Genomic DNA, 18523 nt, shown 5'->3' with positions numbered 1-18523 from the left:
CTGTATTGTAGGAAATAAGATGTGGGTTGTGTAACGGAGGATATAATTAGGGAAAAATAAATATGTTTGAGAATATATAGAAGATATAGAAAAGGCTATTGCATAGCCCCGCGGAGATATCTATAACGATTGCTTCTCGTTTTACGTGAAAGAGATAAAGAGAGCGAGCTGAGTAATTGAGTACTGAGGTATTTGATGAAGGAGAACAGGGAGAGTGTGTAGAGTTTCGGTTGCAATGGGTAGCGTGAGGAGGAAAAAGCAGGATAGGTTGAACAGAGTGACAAAAGTTTTGAGAGTTTAGTTTATAGACGTATTTCAGCGAGAAAGGAGGGCTGCGATAATTTAGGACCAAAAAACTGAAAAGAAAGGACAGGATAAGATGGCCGCCAGGTGCGTCGGTCTCGACACGTATCACCGACGGAAAACGGTTTCGCGTGTTTACGTGAACGTAAATTGTAGTTCCGAGTCGAGGTTTCTGCGCTGCTGACTTGCGTTCTTCCCAAAAGCGCGCTGTCATCGGTCTTGCGTTTTGAGCTTACGCAACGCTTTGGGCCATGTGCGTTTCAAGTTTTCGCCTACTTTTCGATGACCACCACGTGTTCAAATTTGAATTCGCCGTTTACTTTTTAACCTATCTATTTACAATATCTTACCCTAACTCCAACCCATCAATTAATATAATAATAAAAAACAAAAACAATGTTACCGAGTTGGTAACACCCCTTAAAGGGTAGAGAAGCTTTATCCGGAAAAAGGAGTTCTCCCAGTCTTATTGAATAACGGGTCAAAAGTATTCGTTAAGGGGTAGCCAAAAGTTAGCGTGTAGAGCATTTTGGAAGGAAGTGTGGTGCTCTACACGAAAATAATAAAAACATAAAATTTACCGAGATAACAAAGTTAACGATCGTGAAAGCCAAAAAGGTAACTTCTACCTCTTCGAGGTGAAACTCAGCTCACAGCGAGGTAAAATTTACCTGGGTCGAAGTTGGAGAAAAGGTATAATTCACCGAGAAAAAAGGTGAATCCAAAAAAGGTAAATCTTACCTCGTAGTGAGGTGAATAAAAAAGTATAATTCACCTAGAAAAAAAAACTAAATCCAAATAAGGTAAAACTTACCTTGTAGTGAGGTGAAGTTGACCTGGATTGAGCTAAACAAAACGGTACAATTCATCTCGAAAACTATTTGCCGAATCCGTTCATTGAGGTTAGCTGTTTTGTCGTTCAGAAGGGAAGTTTTGCTTAGTGCCCAATATGAGAAAATCGGAACAGAATGGTAAGTATTTTCTTAGATATCATTTAGTTGTGCTGATTCTCGTCATAATACTTTGCTTTTGTTTCAGATCGGCCCAGCTTCAGGTGTATATTCCACGTCATCCTCCAGATATCATTCCGGAGAAGCCGCGCCTGACCGGATTAGTCGAACGGAGAAGGGCATGAAAGTGTAAACGCAGTGCAAGAGGATTCAGTGGCCATTATGGCGCGGAAGAACGCCAAGCCGAATTGCCACGAGCCTGGCAAAAAAAGGACTTACCTCAATAATTTTTTCAAACGCGGTGATACATTTCAAAAATAAATATTAGGAAAATATCCCTATTCATTTCAAATAAATATAAATTTTTGAATGAATTTTATTTTTATTTTTATTGAAAAAACCAATCAAACCAAATAGCGTTTACCTTTTATATCAGTGAATGGGAAAACGGTATAATTTACTATTTTGCTAGGTGATTGCGAATTTACCTTTTTGCTAGGTGAATTGAAAAAAAGGTTAAAATTTACCTTTTTGATAGATGAATGAAAAAAAGGTAAAATTAACCTCGAAAGAGGGGTGGAAAAAAATCACCTCGCAAAAAGGTAAATTTTACCTTTTTTTAGTTCTTCGTGTACAAATCGTAGAAGATAACGGTGCGATATACACAGCGCACTGTCGGATTTGAGAAGTGCGGACCAACCATGTATCGAAGAAAACAACGTTAAACATTAGGGATTTTAAAAGCTTCTAACATAATTTCAAGCACATTGTCAACTGAAAAATAATAAAGACAGCGGCTACTAAATATATTGAGAGTAACATTCAAATTTCGTATAAGTGGAATTAGCTCATGCAGTCGAACCCCTGAAAGTGAAATTTCCTATTACTTGCACCGTCGCACACAGGAGTACGTAGCGTTTATTTTGACTCTTCAAACGTTTCTTAGATCATTTAATATGTTTTTACCGTTTTCGAATTGTTTCATAATTTTCTTTTAGAAATTTTCTAACATTTATATGACATGATTTTAGATTTTTTTTATATATTTCTAAAAGTTAAATAATAATTAAAAACATTCGAAAAAGAACATAAATTACACTGGGTTTTAATTTAAAATAAACGAAGCCCTACACACTACAAAACAAAATGTAACATTACATCACATATGATGTAAATGAAAAGAAGCATCATAAATGACGAAATTTTCCGTGTTTGTTGAATATTACACACCTGTAAATTTTGCAACGAATAATATTAAAATGATGTAAATTTTAAAACCACAGAATTTTGAGTTGATGTAATTTTACATAAAGAACTGAATTTTCAAGGCAAAATTAAATTATATTGTTTTCGGTTCGGTAGTGGTTGTAGACCGATTTGTTCTTACTATGGATGTATTTATTGAATCAAATAAAATATTTTCATTTATTCACTTTTTTTCGTAAAAATGATGGAATTGGCTGGAAAATACTTTCCCGTTCCCTGTTTTCAATTTCATCCTTCTCTTCTTTTTCGATTCATGTTCCGCTGGCCCATTCATCTAACTTGCCTTTCTCGTTCGAAACGGATGAATCCTTAAACGAAAGTTCATGTTAAAAAAAAACACAAAAAAATATTTTTTATCTCGATTAATAAATAACCTGGTTATTTTACCTAGTCTTATTATTTCCATCCAGATCGTATAGGTTTTTGTCGAATTTATACCGGTGTGGTTCTGAAATGTAAAAATCTATGATAAGTGTTGGACAAGAAAAGTATGTTAAATCAAATTTTCGTTTTCAAAGTTTTACAGCTCTAAATAATATAATTCGTTATTTGTAAACTTATGTTTTTACTGAACTAATTTTTGATAGATGGATAAATGAAGATTCTGATTTCCAATTTCAAAGAAAAACCCTGCTTTACCTCAATGGAACGTTAACTTTTAACTAGAAGGAACCGAAATTTTCCTCGTTAGACGACATTTCCCACAGAACGATATAAAAATATTAGCCGTAGGGGAGAGTGGGGATACTTGATCCCCTTTTCTTATTTTCACCATATTTTTTTTGGGAAAATTTATCAACTCGCCGTCTTTGACATTTTCTGACAGCTTGTAACTTCAAGTTTCTATGCTCCAAAAATTAGAACGATACTTGAACCCGTTGATGAACTAGAAGCATTTTCGTGGGAGTAAAAAAATGCGATTTTTCTGAAGTTAGGGGAGACTTGATCCCCTATTGATGGAGACTTGATCTTTTATTCAGGAAGCCCTAATCCTTGTATAAAAATCAAACAAAACCCCAAGATAGAATGTTAATTGACTATTTTGGTCATGTTTGTTCTCATTTCACAATTTTTAGCAGACATAAGAAGAAAATTCTATAACTTTGTCTCAACGCATATAACATTGCATACTTAAAGGCGCTATTTTTTATAAACAAAAGAAGATTAATTATTTTTGCTCTTTTCTTCAGACAATTGTTTGATAAATATTAGTTTTTGGATAAATATTAGTAATTTCGTAATCAGCAATCATAACGATCAACTCAGAAGAAGAATATGCCGTTTGGAAGGGGGATCAATTGTATCCAACTCTAGGGGATCAATTGTACCCATAATCAACATTTTAGAAAACTTTTTCTGAAAATAGTTGAGAGTTTTCCATTGCTTTGAAAATATGGCATTATGAAGTTCATTTTACGCTCGAACGATTGATACATTGGAACAAATATTTTTTTTAAATTTTCCCGTGTAAGGAACTTTTTAAAGTGATGAGAAAAGATCTTCAAGTTACATTTTGTGAAATTTTTCAAACAAAGTTCAATTACTCAAACAATTATTTTGTTAAAAAATTTTAAACTACAAGCATTGTTATTTTGCTCATTTTGGCACATTTTTCTAGAACATTTGATCTTTGTAAGACATTCCAGTTTCGAGATATAGCTAAGGAATCAAGTATCCCCAGGGATCAAGTATCCTCATTCTCCCCTACCGTTACATTTTGTACTGTAATCTTCCGGAATCCTAATTAAGTTCAATAACCATGTTTGATCGATAGCTGGTACCTTCGGTAATGTCGATTAACTTGTATCTGGCCAAGTCATGTCCAGTATTGGATCCCATTGCGTCGTTTGGGATATAATTTTTAGGATTCCTTTTCATTGTATCAAAAAAATTAAATAACTACTCGACGGTACTGTAATTGTAGTTGATAGTGACTTCGGTTAAAATTTCTATGCTTTTTTGTGTAATATTCTGTGTATATGCTGTGTATATTTACACCAGAAAACCACATTCCGTGTCGAATAATATTCATCAATATAGGTTTCCGTGTTATTGGGATTTTTTTTTGCGGGTGTGTATTTTTACATGAAATTAACGCATTCAGTGTAATGCAATATTAATCTACTTTAAATTCCATGCTTTTACAACTTTCCGTGTCGTGTAATTTTAAGAAATAAGAAAATTCAGTGCTGTTACAGATTCAGGGTTTTGTGTGTGTTTGGAAAAAGTTGTAAAATTACATCACATATGATGTAAATAAAAAGAAGCATCATAAATGACGGAATTTTACATTACGAAATCGCGTTCTATGTCATGTTATATTAGGGGTTTATATTTTCAATGCTTTTAAGGTTTCAGATTTTTTTTTGCTGTGTAGGGGACTTTTTGTGGAAAAAATATCAATATTTTCTAACTTCAAATTTGAAAATTTCAAAATTTGCACATGATTTTTGAAGTTATCAATTTTGAAATGATATCAAACATTTTGTCGGGACTTGCTGGGAACATAAACAAAAACGCTAATTTGTATAAAAAATCAACGTATAAAACAAAAAATAAATTAAAGGATTTTTTTAGCCCTGTCTCTATAATCATCGATTTTTATCTATTATACATACTTAAAATTATTAAACATCCCTCCATTGAAGTTCTCCTTTTTAAATTTTCATTTTTAGTTACTTAAAAAGTTTTATTATTAGTCACGCTGATTCAACGATTTGTAGAAAAATTCTATCTCATAAAAATATTAAAGTTTTGACAGCTACTACAGCTTATAAACAAATCAGATGTCAAATCGAGCGGTGCATGGTGCTAAATTTATTCGAAAATCAAATAAACATTGACATAAAGGTAACCAATGAAATTTAAATTTTGAGTTTTGGTCAGGTTTTTGGGTAAATTACTCCTGTGTGCGTCGCTCCATTTCGAAATACCGTAAACTGGGGGAACATTGATCACTTTTTCAATTGATTTTAGAATATTTTGGAAGGGGTTGCTTTTATGTAACATTTAAAAAAAAATTAAAATACTTATTGAGGTAAGGAGTACAAAGCATGATTTTTTTTTGTTTCGATTATAGTTGTTTTACCATCTTTATGGCATTCGCGACTTTATCAACGTTGCAGTTGGCGGATCGTTATTGAAAAACTTATCCGGTACAACTGTGTTCGATGTTTACTCTTGGGCTCGAACTCGCGAACATCGGCTCAGGAGACAACAGACTTGCCAACTGAGCTATATCACAAGCCCTACAAAGCATGATCATTGATAGCAGAATGTTCGAACGACATTAGTTGCCATAACTAAATGTTTGTTACAAAACCAGATTTCATTTTTCGGGGTAACTTTGATCACTACCCGAGTAACACCGATAGTTCTATAAGACTCCTCAATCCCCTTATAAACCGAAAACTTTATCTAGTATAGGGTTGCCATCCGTCCCGCAAAAGCGGGACATGTCCCGCTTTTTTGTTGAGTGTCCCGCTGTCCCGCTTTTTCCTCAAAATGTCCCGCTTTTTTTCTCGGTAAAAATTTTCAAAGTTAACTGACTAACAATGGAAAAAATCAAGCTTTTAGTCTCATTTTGAATTCTGTGATGAACATAAAATCATTCGAATACATCTTTCCCAAATAACACTGAATGATTTATAAGAATCTTCAGGCCACTTATGAAACTTAAACTTGGTCTTGTAGCCTGTTATAAAACCTGAAATGTTGCTTGGGTTTTCTCAAAATAAACAGCATTTTTCATAGTTTATTTAAGGCAATACTGAAGAACTCTAATGCTCTAGCATTACAGTAAGATTTTGATTCAGTTAAGTGTTCTTGGAGCAAGTTCAACCAATGTATGAAGAAAATATTGTTTAAGTTGCCTCCAAAAAATTATTGATTATAGAATTAAACAGATTAATTTTTGAGCCGGAACCTTAGTTAAATTGCGTTATATTATACACCACCTTTTTCGACTCAATTGTCCAAAGTATATTAAGATGAAAGGTGATGGAAGTTTTCTTGAGTTTTCAAATTTTTAAACAAATTACCTAACAAACTAATTTTTAAACAAATTGCACAAAGATTTTTTTCACGGTATGAAATCCGCCTTTTTCATGTACGACTTGAAATATTTTCTCTCAAATAACGTGTAAGTTCGCGAAAACCGTGGAAAATAACAGTGCATATGGCAAAAACCGTGTAATTAGAAGTCATGTAGAAAAACTGGGTAAAATCAATCTGCGTTTAAAAAAAACCTTAGTTTATTATCTATGAACAACTTGGCTGATGATAAAATTATAAGTTTGGCTACAAAATTAAGCGTTTTTCAAGATTTTCTTAAATGTCCCGCTTTTTTCGGCTGTGTCCCGCTTTTTCTTCGTGAAATGTCCCGCTTTTTTTCTGAAAGTATCTGGTAAGCCTAATCTAGTAGCCTGTTATAAAACTTTAAATGTTACTTGGGTATGGCTTCAACGAATCTCAACATATTCAAAATTATTGTTTTTATGCCAATTAGCACAGAAGGCTTAATATCAATAAAAGTATTTTTTTCCAAATGAATTTTTCAACCTTTTCTTTCAAAAACAAAAATACTCAAAAGGTGCAAAATGTTGCTGCATACATTTAGGGGCAAACATTATAAACATTTCTCAATATTTTTTGGCCTCTTAAACAAATGAAATTTTACCTTCATGCAATTTCCTAGGTCCTCCCACTGTTCCCATGTTCTTTTTTTATTCAAACTTAACCATTTGATAGGGTTTTCAGCCATTTGTTCTATACAGGCATTCTCATAGAAAATGTCCGTTTTTTTAATATCCAAAAATTATCATAGAATGATCATAAAAATAACTCTAAAACTATACCAAACTAATATATACAAATGTTAAAAGGTAAATTCTCATATAAAACAAAACATTTGCTTCTATACGCTATCATTTTATCAGAAGAGGTGTTTGTTCGTGAGCTTGAGCTTGAGCTTGAGCTTAGATAAACCGTACATTTCAGTAGTTGCTACTCCGTGATTGACAAGAACCATCAAAATTGTACATAGCTCCAAATAAATGGGGCTTGGGATTAGCTTACCATTTTCTGTGTACACGTTTCGAAGGTTCCTTATGTTATATGGTCAATAACGGCGCCGGCCACGTCCTTACGGTTCATCGGGGAAAGGAAAGGATTGTTAGTTCGACTTCCGTTGCTACTAGAGACCGAATACACCTCTAAATCTCCACGGTCGTCACAGGAAGGGTGGTTTGTTAGTGGGGAAGGTAAATATGTAAGATCTGGATTCCCTTTGGGAAGGGATGTGATCAAAGCAAAGTTAAATATTTAATGATCGTCGTGTTTTTATTTAGAGCAAATACGTCCTAACGTGGCATTGTCATACACGTACAATGCACTTGGCACCGGTGCAACTCACCGAATTTTATCACGCGTTTAAAACGAGAAGAGCAAGAACGAGAGAAAGGGAGAGGGAGAGAGAGAAAAAACCGAATTTAACCTCATTAGAAATATTTAATATTGGAATTATCATACACGTACAAAACACTCTTATCGCGCGCTGTAAACCAAGAGAAAACACGTCCAAACGCGGCATTGCAATACACGTACGAAATAAACGCGGGAAAATTATCCATCACCGAACACTGTACAAGCCTTCGATTTCACGGCGGGTAGCCAAAAAACTCACTACTAACAACAAACGAACTTTATTTCTTTCGAATTTTTGGCAAGCTAATTAAAACTTTATCTGTCAGGTTCACATACATTGAGCAAATTTGAATTGAAATGAAAAATATACTTATCTTAGTATCCTGTTGAAAGGCATTTTTTCTGTAGGCAACGGTATCGGGTGAAAATTCGCCACTCGACGTCATCAAAAAAAACCATACATCGAATTTTATAAACTGGCAGCACAAAAATATAGAGCTATAGTTGCGCCATCTCCATTTGAAATGAATAATGAGCTTTCGAAAACTCACAACAGCGCTATCTCGTGATGAAAATTACTTGAGAAAAAAGGCATAACAGCGCCATCTTCTTTCAAAAAATGACTTGCAATTTTTCTAAAGGCTTTTCGAGTTGCTGCCATTTTCTCGACTCACAAAGGAAACAAAAAATACAAATATTTAAACATAAATTGCACTTCATAGTTAACACTTTTCACTAAAACTTCGCAACTCTTCTAAGCACAACCATCTCAAAATTCGCTTTAACAAATAAAACTCAACAAAAAACAATTATTTCACCAAAAAATCAACATTTTTTCTTCTACTTGTAATAAGTAACACCATCAACACCACACCCAGGGTTGCCATCCTTTTCCGCATGTCGAACAGTAAAAGAGGATTTATTAAAATTTAATATTTATTATTTCCAATATCCAATTGGCTAATACCTCTATTTTAAGGAAAACGCATACTAAGTTTCAGAAAATATTTTATAGATTGCTTTTTAAATCTTCGTATGTTACAAGATGTTATCGTTTGATGGCATTATAAAGATGGAAAAGAAACGTCGAATTCAAAAGATTAACAGTGGGATAAATGACCTAACTTGATAGAGAATATGAATAATTCATTAATTATTAAAAAAAACTCAGAGTAAATAGTTATTGAAAAATCAAGTTCTAGCCGGTGGACACATGACTTTTTGGATAGTGTCTCAGTTCTTCGAGCCGATGTTCGTAAGATCGAATCTCGGTAGTGGCATAGTATGTACTGCTTTGGTGATAGTCATGTTACCACTAATGAAAAGCATTACAATTTTCAAAATGTAAAAGAATCTGACACGAGGAATGTCTCCGAGTGAAAAATCTAGAACGATTTTTTTTGACTTTTTTAACATGACAATGTCTCATACAAGCTTCGTAGGGAAAATATATTTTGTTATCGATTTTATATGCCTGTTTTCGAATCTCCTCGCTTACGGTCATTCTAAAATCGATCACAATACAATCTTTAATCTTTATTAATTTGAATTACCAAGGAAGCTGTCAATGGTATATCATACTACTCGATACTCACCTGATAATCTTGGTAATTAATTTTCTGGATTTTTTGCTTTTCAGGGGAACGGCGACGACGGAATCAATTAAGGAAATTTCATGCGAAGCATTAAGTTCACAAACGAACGCTGTAAGAATCAGAAGCGATCTCCGAAGCTTACGGTTAATCCGTTTCCGCTACGATTTTTTTCGCAGGATCTTGGAACCGACACTGTATTTTCAATTTCCTTAAGAGAAGAAACGCAGTGCACCCGAATTTTATCCTTGTGCCATTCCGTTTTGGCAAAGGTTTTCGATTTCTTGAACGCACGGATTCACTGTCCACCACACTATTATCACGCGGAAATGATCCTATTTCAAACGCTGCTCACTTTGGAGTTTACTTTTCTTCAATATTTGCACGGTGCCTGCCGCTAATTTTCATAAAATTGGAAAATAACTTGATTCAGTTCCGTTCTCTCATTCATCCAATCGTCTCATCTTTTGTTCAATATCCAGAAGAGGTGTTTGTTCGTGAGTCTTCGAAAAAACAGATATTTTAAAACTTTAAAACTACATTTTAAGTAATAAAAAAATCTCCAACTATAAATCAAATTTAGCCAATTTGAAATTCAAATCATAGGCTTTCAAACAGTTTACAGATATTTTAACTTCCGACTTAGTTATTGATGATTATCTGCAAAATTTTAATGTTGATCAAGTTTACCTCGGTGATCAAAGTTCCCCCAGCCTACGGTAACTGTTTTCAACCCTGATGCTGAATTTTTTTTTAAGTTCTGGTTCAAAAGTTAAGGTTTGAATTGGTTTTGAGTATGAGCAAAACCAGGAAAAATTTCTTGTTTTTGTCCCGCTCTGGCTTTCCAGCAAAATTTTCAACAATTCGAATTGCTGAACAGAACAGAACAGAATGTACCTTTGTTTTTTTTCTTTATTCCAAGAGGTAATTTAAAGCAAGTGAACAAATGTGAAAACAACGCTGATTTTCTAGAAAGTACGGCTGATAAAGGATTCGTGCTTAGACGTTTTTCTTCATTTTCAGATTTAAAAGAGATATTACCTAATAATGATTGAAACGCTTCTCCTGGAGCCAAATAATTGTTTGGGGCATCAAGAATTAACCCTCATCCGCATTAGGGTGTCATTTTGACACCATTGCAAGTTTGAAGGCTTGTCTTTTTTCAGAAGCTTCAAAATACAAAAATTTTTTCGGGGACCCTAAATGAATTCAAAAGTTCTTCAATATTGCATCTTTACTTTTTTATGGACGAACCCTGGAAGCCTGGACAAAAAAACTCCCTTTTCCGACTTTTGGTGTCATTTTGACACCACAAAAGTAAAATCTATTTAAGTCGTCTGAATTACAGTACGTCCTCGGTAGTCGAGTGGTTAGCGTGGTAAGACGGTAATCGCTGATCCACTGATGGCATGGGTTCGATTCCCATCTCGGTACTGGGTGTTTAAATAATGTTAATCTTAAGTTGTCCACGTCATAAAAAAAAAAAAGAAAAAAAAAAAAAGAAAAAGCAGTTAGCGTTCTACTTTTGAGCCGTTCAGACGTGTTTTGCGAGTGAACAGTTTGAAAGTTTTACACGGGCTATATTCAATACGTTTCTACGATAAACCAGTTTCGGATCAAGTGTCGCGACGTAGTTTTCGTTCGCGCATTTAGATGCCGGAATGGGACGACGCGAAAACACATTTCGCATCGATTATTCCCACATTCCAAAAGCACCGACTTATGAAGGAATTCATAATTTCATCGGAAAGCAACTCGGGCTAACGCGGGAAAATGTGCTTCAACTGCAACCGAACCGCCGTCTCGGTTGTATGTATGTGAAAGTCACTGACCTCGAGCTCGCCCAAAAAATCGTGGATGAACACGATAACAAACACGAGTTTGAGGTGGACGGCAAGACTTACAAACTGCGAATCTTCATGGAGGATGGGGCAGTGGAGGTGAGGCTTTTCGATCTATCCGAGTTCGTGACGAACGAAACTATCGCCGAATTCCTGAGAACCTACGGAGAGGTTCTATCAGTTCGCGACGTTCTTTGGGACGACAAATTTTTCCTGGGAGGTGTGAAGACGGGAGTACGCTCCGCACGGGTTATTGTGACGGAGAATATTCCATCTGTAGTAGTTATCGATGGCCAATCTACAGCTTTAAGCTATAAAGGCCAACGACAAACATGCTTACACTGCAACGAATTTGTACACGTCGGCATCCCGTGTGTACAAAACAAAAAGCTATTGGTGCAAAAACTCGCTGTTGAGCACAGCAAACTGTCATATGCGAATGTTACGAAGATGTCAGCACAGCCTAAACCAACACAACAGAAAACAACACAACCAACAAAATCAAACACACCAACTCTACCACCAACTGCTACGTCGACTATGTCCAGCACTAGTGACGCTCAGCAAACTACCACCACAAAAACTTCGGGCCCAACATTGCCTGAAAACAACACTGTCGAAAGACTGACAAAAAACAGAACAGGAGAAATGCCCCCTCCGACATCCTCTACTCCGCTGAAGGAGAAGAGCCACACCCAGGTTGCAAAAAGCGGTACAACTGATGGTAGTGAGACTGATAGCTCTCAATCATCAAAAAGTACACGTAGTCTCCGACCAAAACCTCCCAGCAAAAAGCCTAGAACGGTAGGCAACGAGATGATTTCGGATGATGACTCTTTTCAGAGCCCAACAAGAGCGGTGTAACAATCAGCTCCGCTCTTAAAATTTTGTTGTGAGCGGAGCAAGAGTGGTCGATAGGAGCAGAGTGACAACAGGAGCGTTTTTCGTCACTCACAAAACACTCAAAATTGAAATGAGTACTCTATAAGTGCGTCTCCTAAAGAGTGCTCCTTAGGTGTACACAATGTGCGTTCAAGTAATTAATTGATGGTGCTGTTCGTTTTGCTTCGTATCTAGCTGTTTTTTTTCGACGATGAATAAAAAAGATAATAGCATCAAGCCAGAATGTATGAAAACAATATAATCTAATACATTTTGGTTAAATAAAAGTCTCTATAAAAAAAAACAAACCAAACGAGTCACGCTTAAACCGATCCGAATGCTCTTTACCGGATGAAATTAAACTGCTCCCCCGCGAAGGTAAAGGCAGCATAAGTATCTGCAGTATAGTGATGCTGATTGAACATTGAAAGTTAATTTTACAGCCCGCTAGCTAGTGTCGTGGGTGTTATTAACAAGATCGTTGTTTTGGATTTAGATTGTTTTGAATTCGTGAAATAAAATAAATGTTTGTCCGAAACAAGTTGATATCCATGTTGATATTAGAGTATTGTCATGGATTTCTATAAGACTAAATTACGGGCTACAATTTTAACCCATATATGCGTTTTAAAAAAAACGCTTTATTGTTTTGGTAAATTAAGTAATTTTTAAACAAAATTTTAAATAACAATATACTTGAACTCAAAGAGGAAGTATTTAATGACTTAAATTCATGCAAAGCTTGATATTTGGTCTACTAACACTCGAATGAACGAACAATTAGTGGTGAAAGGAAATGTAAAGTGACTAATGACTGGGGGACTGTAGTTCAAGATTTTTTTTTGCCAAAAATCGACTTTCTGGAACTTTGTCGGTTTTCAGAAAAAACGGCTAAGTCCCAAAAAGTCGATTCTTGACCGAGATTCTTTTCCGGGATAACACCAAATTTCATGCATTTCAAAATCATATGGTATCAAAATGAAAGTTTCGGTTCACTCGATTTCCTTTGTCCTCTTTATACGTGATTTTTGAAATTTTGAGGTCAATTTTTACCTAAATTTTTTTTCAGCATTTCGACAGGATTTTGACGTTTTATGCATTTGCAGTCTTTTTGCATCAAATTAAAATTTCGGTTTTTCTGATTTCCTTTGGTCCCCCCTTTGGTGATTTTTGAGGGTGCTTCGAGGCACTCCTAAATCAAGTCCGAATGGGTTGAAATTTTGCAGAGGTCAGTTTTTTGGGCCAATCTACAAAATTTTTATGTTCGGTTTTCGAAATTTGACATGAACCATTTGGCTGCCACCCTAGCGTACAAAGATATGCTTGATTTGTGAAGCGATTAATATTATAGATTTCATCTTGACTAGGAAATATTTTTTAATAAAAAGGACGCTTATTTTCACGACGCATTTTCGGTTTATTTTCACTCCAGCCAAATAGTGTAACGTGATTAAAAAGCTTACTTTTGTGTGCAGCATACTTCTAAATCTTACATTGCGTGAAGTGTTAAATTATTCAAACCTGTTTGATATGGAGACAATTTATTTCAAAATCTACTTTTGAACGCATTATAAGATGCATTATAAAATTTTCCAGAGTACACTTCAAGAGCTTCTACGTAGTTATTCAGTGAAATATTTCCTTTAGAGAATTTATAAATTGAAAAAATGATGAGATGGCTCGGTTTAAGAGTAAGAAGATAAATCTTTTTTTCTTTTTTTCGAACAAAATGTAAAATCGTTTCATACAAACAAGAAAATTAAACTTTACTCATGTAATCGTTACTTTAAAAATGTGCAAGAAATTGTTGAGATCAAAGGGTTTTGGTAATTCGAAAATGACTTCAAATAGAGTCAGTCTTATGTAGATGCATGCTATTTTTTTTTTAAACTTTCTCAAAAATTATAGTTTTATAAATTTTATCCTGAATTTACCATAAATTAAACAAGATGGATAGAAAACACAATGTTTAAAACAAAATTGCAAAAAAATGCAAAACTTCATTAATGATTATAAAGTAAAAACTACAGAAATGGCGAATAAAAAAAATGCAAACTTAGGGCATTTCGTAACCTTTGTACGTCTTTTTCATTTTTAAAATGTTGCTCATTTTGTTATTCGGAAAATAGTTATTCTTATCTTTTTGGCCAATTTCCCATTTTGCTTGAAACTCGTGTTATTTGTCGTTCAAACTAAAGTTGCATTTTATTTATATATTTTAAATATTTTGGGAAAACCCTTTTAGAAAAAGAACCTTAGTGGAAACATAAGTTATTATGAATGATGCGAGTTGTGAAAGTCTTAAACATGAATCCCCCAGAGATCGAAAAAAATGGCAGTGCCAGTCATTTTATGCAATTTCTAAGTCATGTGGCAGCAAACAGTCATCAAAATGTACGTACAAGTTATTTTTTAAATTCGATAATGATATTTTCACCATTCATCTATTGTCATAATAATGTGCATATATGCAATTGAGTGGATGTAAACGATTACTTTACATTACATGAATTTCATTAAACTATTGGAATTTGAACCTCGGCACCAAGCGCTTGCGCGCTTTGCTTTCAAAGCGCTGCCTGAGGAATTCAGTTAATGAACGTCTTTTTTTGCTATGCACATGATGGGAAGGACGGTTTCCTAAAAAACACACTTCATTTCCCTAAGAGCACGCTCTAAGAGCTACACTGACGGAGCACACATTACTCATGTAAGTGTGTGTTGAAAATTTATTTTTCGGGAAGCGAGAGCAGAGTGAGTGCGGTTAAGCGCTCACAAGAGCGTGGGTTCCACTCCTCTTTGTGAAGCTTAGCTCTTGCACTTATGAGTGGCACCTCAGGAGTCGTCCGAAGCCTGATGACTGCTAATCACGATGACTCAAAACAGCTGTAATATTGCAACCATCAACATCAACAACATCACCAACCCAACCAAAATCAACGCACTTCGTGCTTTCATACGAACGATGGACTTGGATATTGTTTTCCTACAAGAAGTACAAAATGATCAACTGTCTCTGCCCGGCTTCAACATCATCTGCAATGTCGACGAGTCTCAGAGAGGAACGGCAATAGCTCTCAAACAAGGTATCAAATTTTCCCATGTAGAAAAAAGTCTCGATGGGCGACTTGTCGCTCTACGTGTGCAAAATACAACTTTGTGCAATATATATGCCCCATCCGGTACCATACACCGTACCCAAAGAGAACGCTTTTTTAATAGTACTGTCGCATACTATTTCCGTCACAGAACCGAGCACACAATATTTGGAGGAGACTTCAACTGTGTGATTCGGCAATGTGATACAACTGGCCAAAATACAAGCCCCGCTCTACAAACATCCAGCAGTTACATCTACACGACATATGGATACAAATTCGCCCCCGAGACGGAGGGCACACATACATTGCCCACAACTCATCATCCAGACTTGATCGATTCTACATCAGTGGCAGCCTACGACCACACCTGCGATCAGCTGATGTTCACGTTTGCTGCTTCTCTGATCACAAAGCCCTTACCACCCGAATCTGCCTCCCCATTCCTACAACACCCATTAGCAATGGCTATTGGTCTCTACGTCCACACCTTCTCACAAACGAACATCTGGAGGAGCTACAAATCAGCTGGCAATTCTGGACGCGGCAAAGAAGACACTACACGTCATGGATGCAGTGGTGGTTGTCGTGCGCCAAACCGAAAATCAAATCTTTTTTTCGGTGGAAATCACGACTAGCTTTCGACGAATTTAACCAAACACATCAGCGGCTTTACTCGTTATTGCAACAGGCATATGATGCTTATTATCAAAACCCGGCGATGATACAACACATCAATAGACTCAAGGGTGAAATGCTCGCACACCAGCGAAATTTCACAAACTTTTTTGTACGAACCAACGAAACTTACATTGCGGGTGAATCACTCTCTGTCTTCCAGCTAGGGGAGAGAGTGAGGAAACGAACCACCATCGAAGTCATACGAGACGAACGGAATGTGATGATCGACGATTCTAGATCCATCCAACAACACATGGTCCAATATTTTTCTTCACTATACGCCCGTGCCCCTGTCGCAGAAAATGATTCCTTCCGTTGCTCCCGAAAAGTGCCCCAAAACGACCCGATAAATGATGCATGCATGAGTGATATTACCTCCCTAGAAATATACAACGCCATAAAAACAAGTGCAGCTAAGAAGTCCCCCGGACCCGATGGGTTGCCCCAAGAGTTTTTCTTGCGAGCTTTCGATGTGATTCACAGAGAACTAAATTTGGTTCTTAACGAAGCCTTAACATCCGATTTCCCGTCAGAGTTTGTCGAAGGTGTGATTGTGCTGGTCAAAAAGCGAGATGGTGGCGACACGGCACACTCATATCGACCAATCAGCTTGTTAAATGTTGACTACAAACTGTTGTCACGTATATTGAAAATGAGACTTGAAAACGTGATCCGAACCCACGGTATACTTAGCGAAAACCAAAAATGCTCAAACTCAAACCGAAACATTTTTCAAGCCACACTTGCCATTAAAGATCGGATAGCTCAGCTGATCGCCACTAGGAGAAAAGCAAAGCTGATATCCTTCGACCTTGACCATGCGTTTGATCGCGTGGCCCACAGCTTTCTGTTCCGCACACTCTTGGACCTAGGAATAAATCAAGAGCTGGTAGCTCTTCTCACCAGGATAGCCGAAAATGCAACGTCCCGACTCATGGTGAATGGACACCTATCTACATCGTTCCCAATCCAACGGTCGGTGCGCCAAGGGGACCCACTGTCCATGCATCTTTTTGTGCTTTATCTTCATCCACTTCTCCAACATTTGGAAAGACTAAACGACACCAATTTGATTGTGGCTTACGCAGACGACATAAGTGCAATTGTCACAAGCGCAGACCAAATCAATAACATGAAAAATGTATTTGAAAGTTTTGCGCTAGTGTCAGGAGCTCGACTGAACGAGATGAAAACAATGTCTATGAATGTGGGTTTAATTGATAGAGAACCCATTCACGTGCCGTGGCTGAGATGCGAGAATAGTCTGAAAATCTTGGGTGTGCACTTTTTTAATTCGATACGCGAAATGACGAAAACAAATTGGGACAAAATAGTGTCCAGCGTAAGTAGGCAAATTTTTCTACACTCGTTGCGAGATATAACGATAATTCAAAAATGTATTTTACTAAACACTTACATTTGCTCCAAAATGTGGTACATCTCGTCTATACTTGCTCCGTATAGCGTACATGTGGGCAAAATAACTGCCTTGATGGGCACTTTCATTTGGCGTGGACATTGCGCCCGAGTGCCGATCCAGCAGCTAGCTCTAAACAAAAATCAAGGAGGACTAAACCTTCATATTCCAGCAGTAAAAACGAAATCTCTCCTGATAAACCGCCACATTCGCGAAATCAACAGCATGCCCTACTTCAAAAGCTACATACAACAGGCTGGCCTTCCAAGCATAAACCACCCAACAAGTCTACCATGTTTAAAGGTGATTCTTGAAAACTTCCCAGGACTACCTGGTAACCTGAGACAAAATTGTAGCGCCAAAGAAATCGCAAATTACTTTGTTGCTCAAACCGAACACCCGAAAGTACAACGAGATCGACCTAACGAAAATTGGACACGCATTTGGAGGAATATTTCTTCGCCTGATTTGACTTCGAGCCAGCGTAGCCTTCTGTACATTTGGACCAACAACAAAATCTCGCACAGGCAAATCCTACACACAATGCAACGGACCGACGACCTGGGTTGCCAGGTGCCCAGATTTGTCTGTAAAACCAAGACTTTTGGCCCTTCGTCCAGATATTGGTCAGACACAGATTTTGCCCAGATTTTTGCTGAGAGTGCCCAGATTTTACAGATTTTCAAATTGAGTGATGAAACCAATATTTATACATCGGATTTGATCCGTAAGTGCCAGATTAGACTGAAATCTCGCTTGTATTCATTGGTATTTCACCAAGCATTCATTACAAATTCTTTTTTTAAATAAGATCAACATGGTACGTGGTAGGAAACAGTGTTCTCAGCTCGAAAATAACCTGAATACCACAACTCGGCAACCAACACCCCCCCCCCCCCTCGCTCACACGCACCGTCAAATGTCTTGTTAAGTTCCAAATTTGTGATCTTCCCTGTGCACAGACAAACACAGACTTTTTTTTCAAAATTGCCCAGATTTTTTATCCTCAACACCTGGCATCCCTGCCGACGACGAGGCATGCGTGCACTGTGGCAGTCTAGTGGAAACA

General features: G+C 36.6%; 1 protein-coding gene and 1 long non-coding RNA gene across 2 annotated transcripts in view; one reads left to right on the top strand and one right to left on the bottom strand.

Moving 5' to 3' along the window:
* The window catches only part of LOC129739190 (cyclin-dependent kinase-like 1), a 101380-nt gene that overhangs the window by 8652 nt on the left and 74205 nt on the right, over positions 1–18523 (top strand). The window lies entirely within an intron of this gene.
* LOC129739191 (uncharacterized) overlaps positions 2654–18523 on the bottom strand; it is a 51610-nt gene continuing 35740 nt past the window's right edge. Inside the window, exons 2-3 of the long non-coding RNA XR_008735764.1 lie at positions 2907–2967; positions 2654–2827 (exon numbers count right to left, since the gene is read on the bottom strand). This is a non-coding gene — a long non-coding RNA (uncharacterized LOC129739191). The remainder of the gene's footprint in view (positions 2828–2906; positions 2968–18523) is intronic.

The sequence above is a fragment of the Uranotaenia lowii genome, chromosome 1 (genome assembly GCF_029784155.1).
Source record: "Uranotaenia lowii strain MFRU-FL chromosome 1, ASM2978415v1, whole genome shotgun sequence".
Classification (NCBI taxonomy): domain Eukaryota; kingdom Metazoa; phylum Arthropoda; class Insecta; order Diptera; family Culicidae; genus Uranotaenia; species Uranotaenia lowii.
Note: the sequence above shows the minus strand (reverse complement) of the source record. Positions and strands in the feature narration are given on the sequence as shown.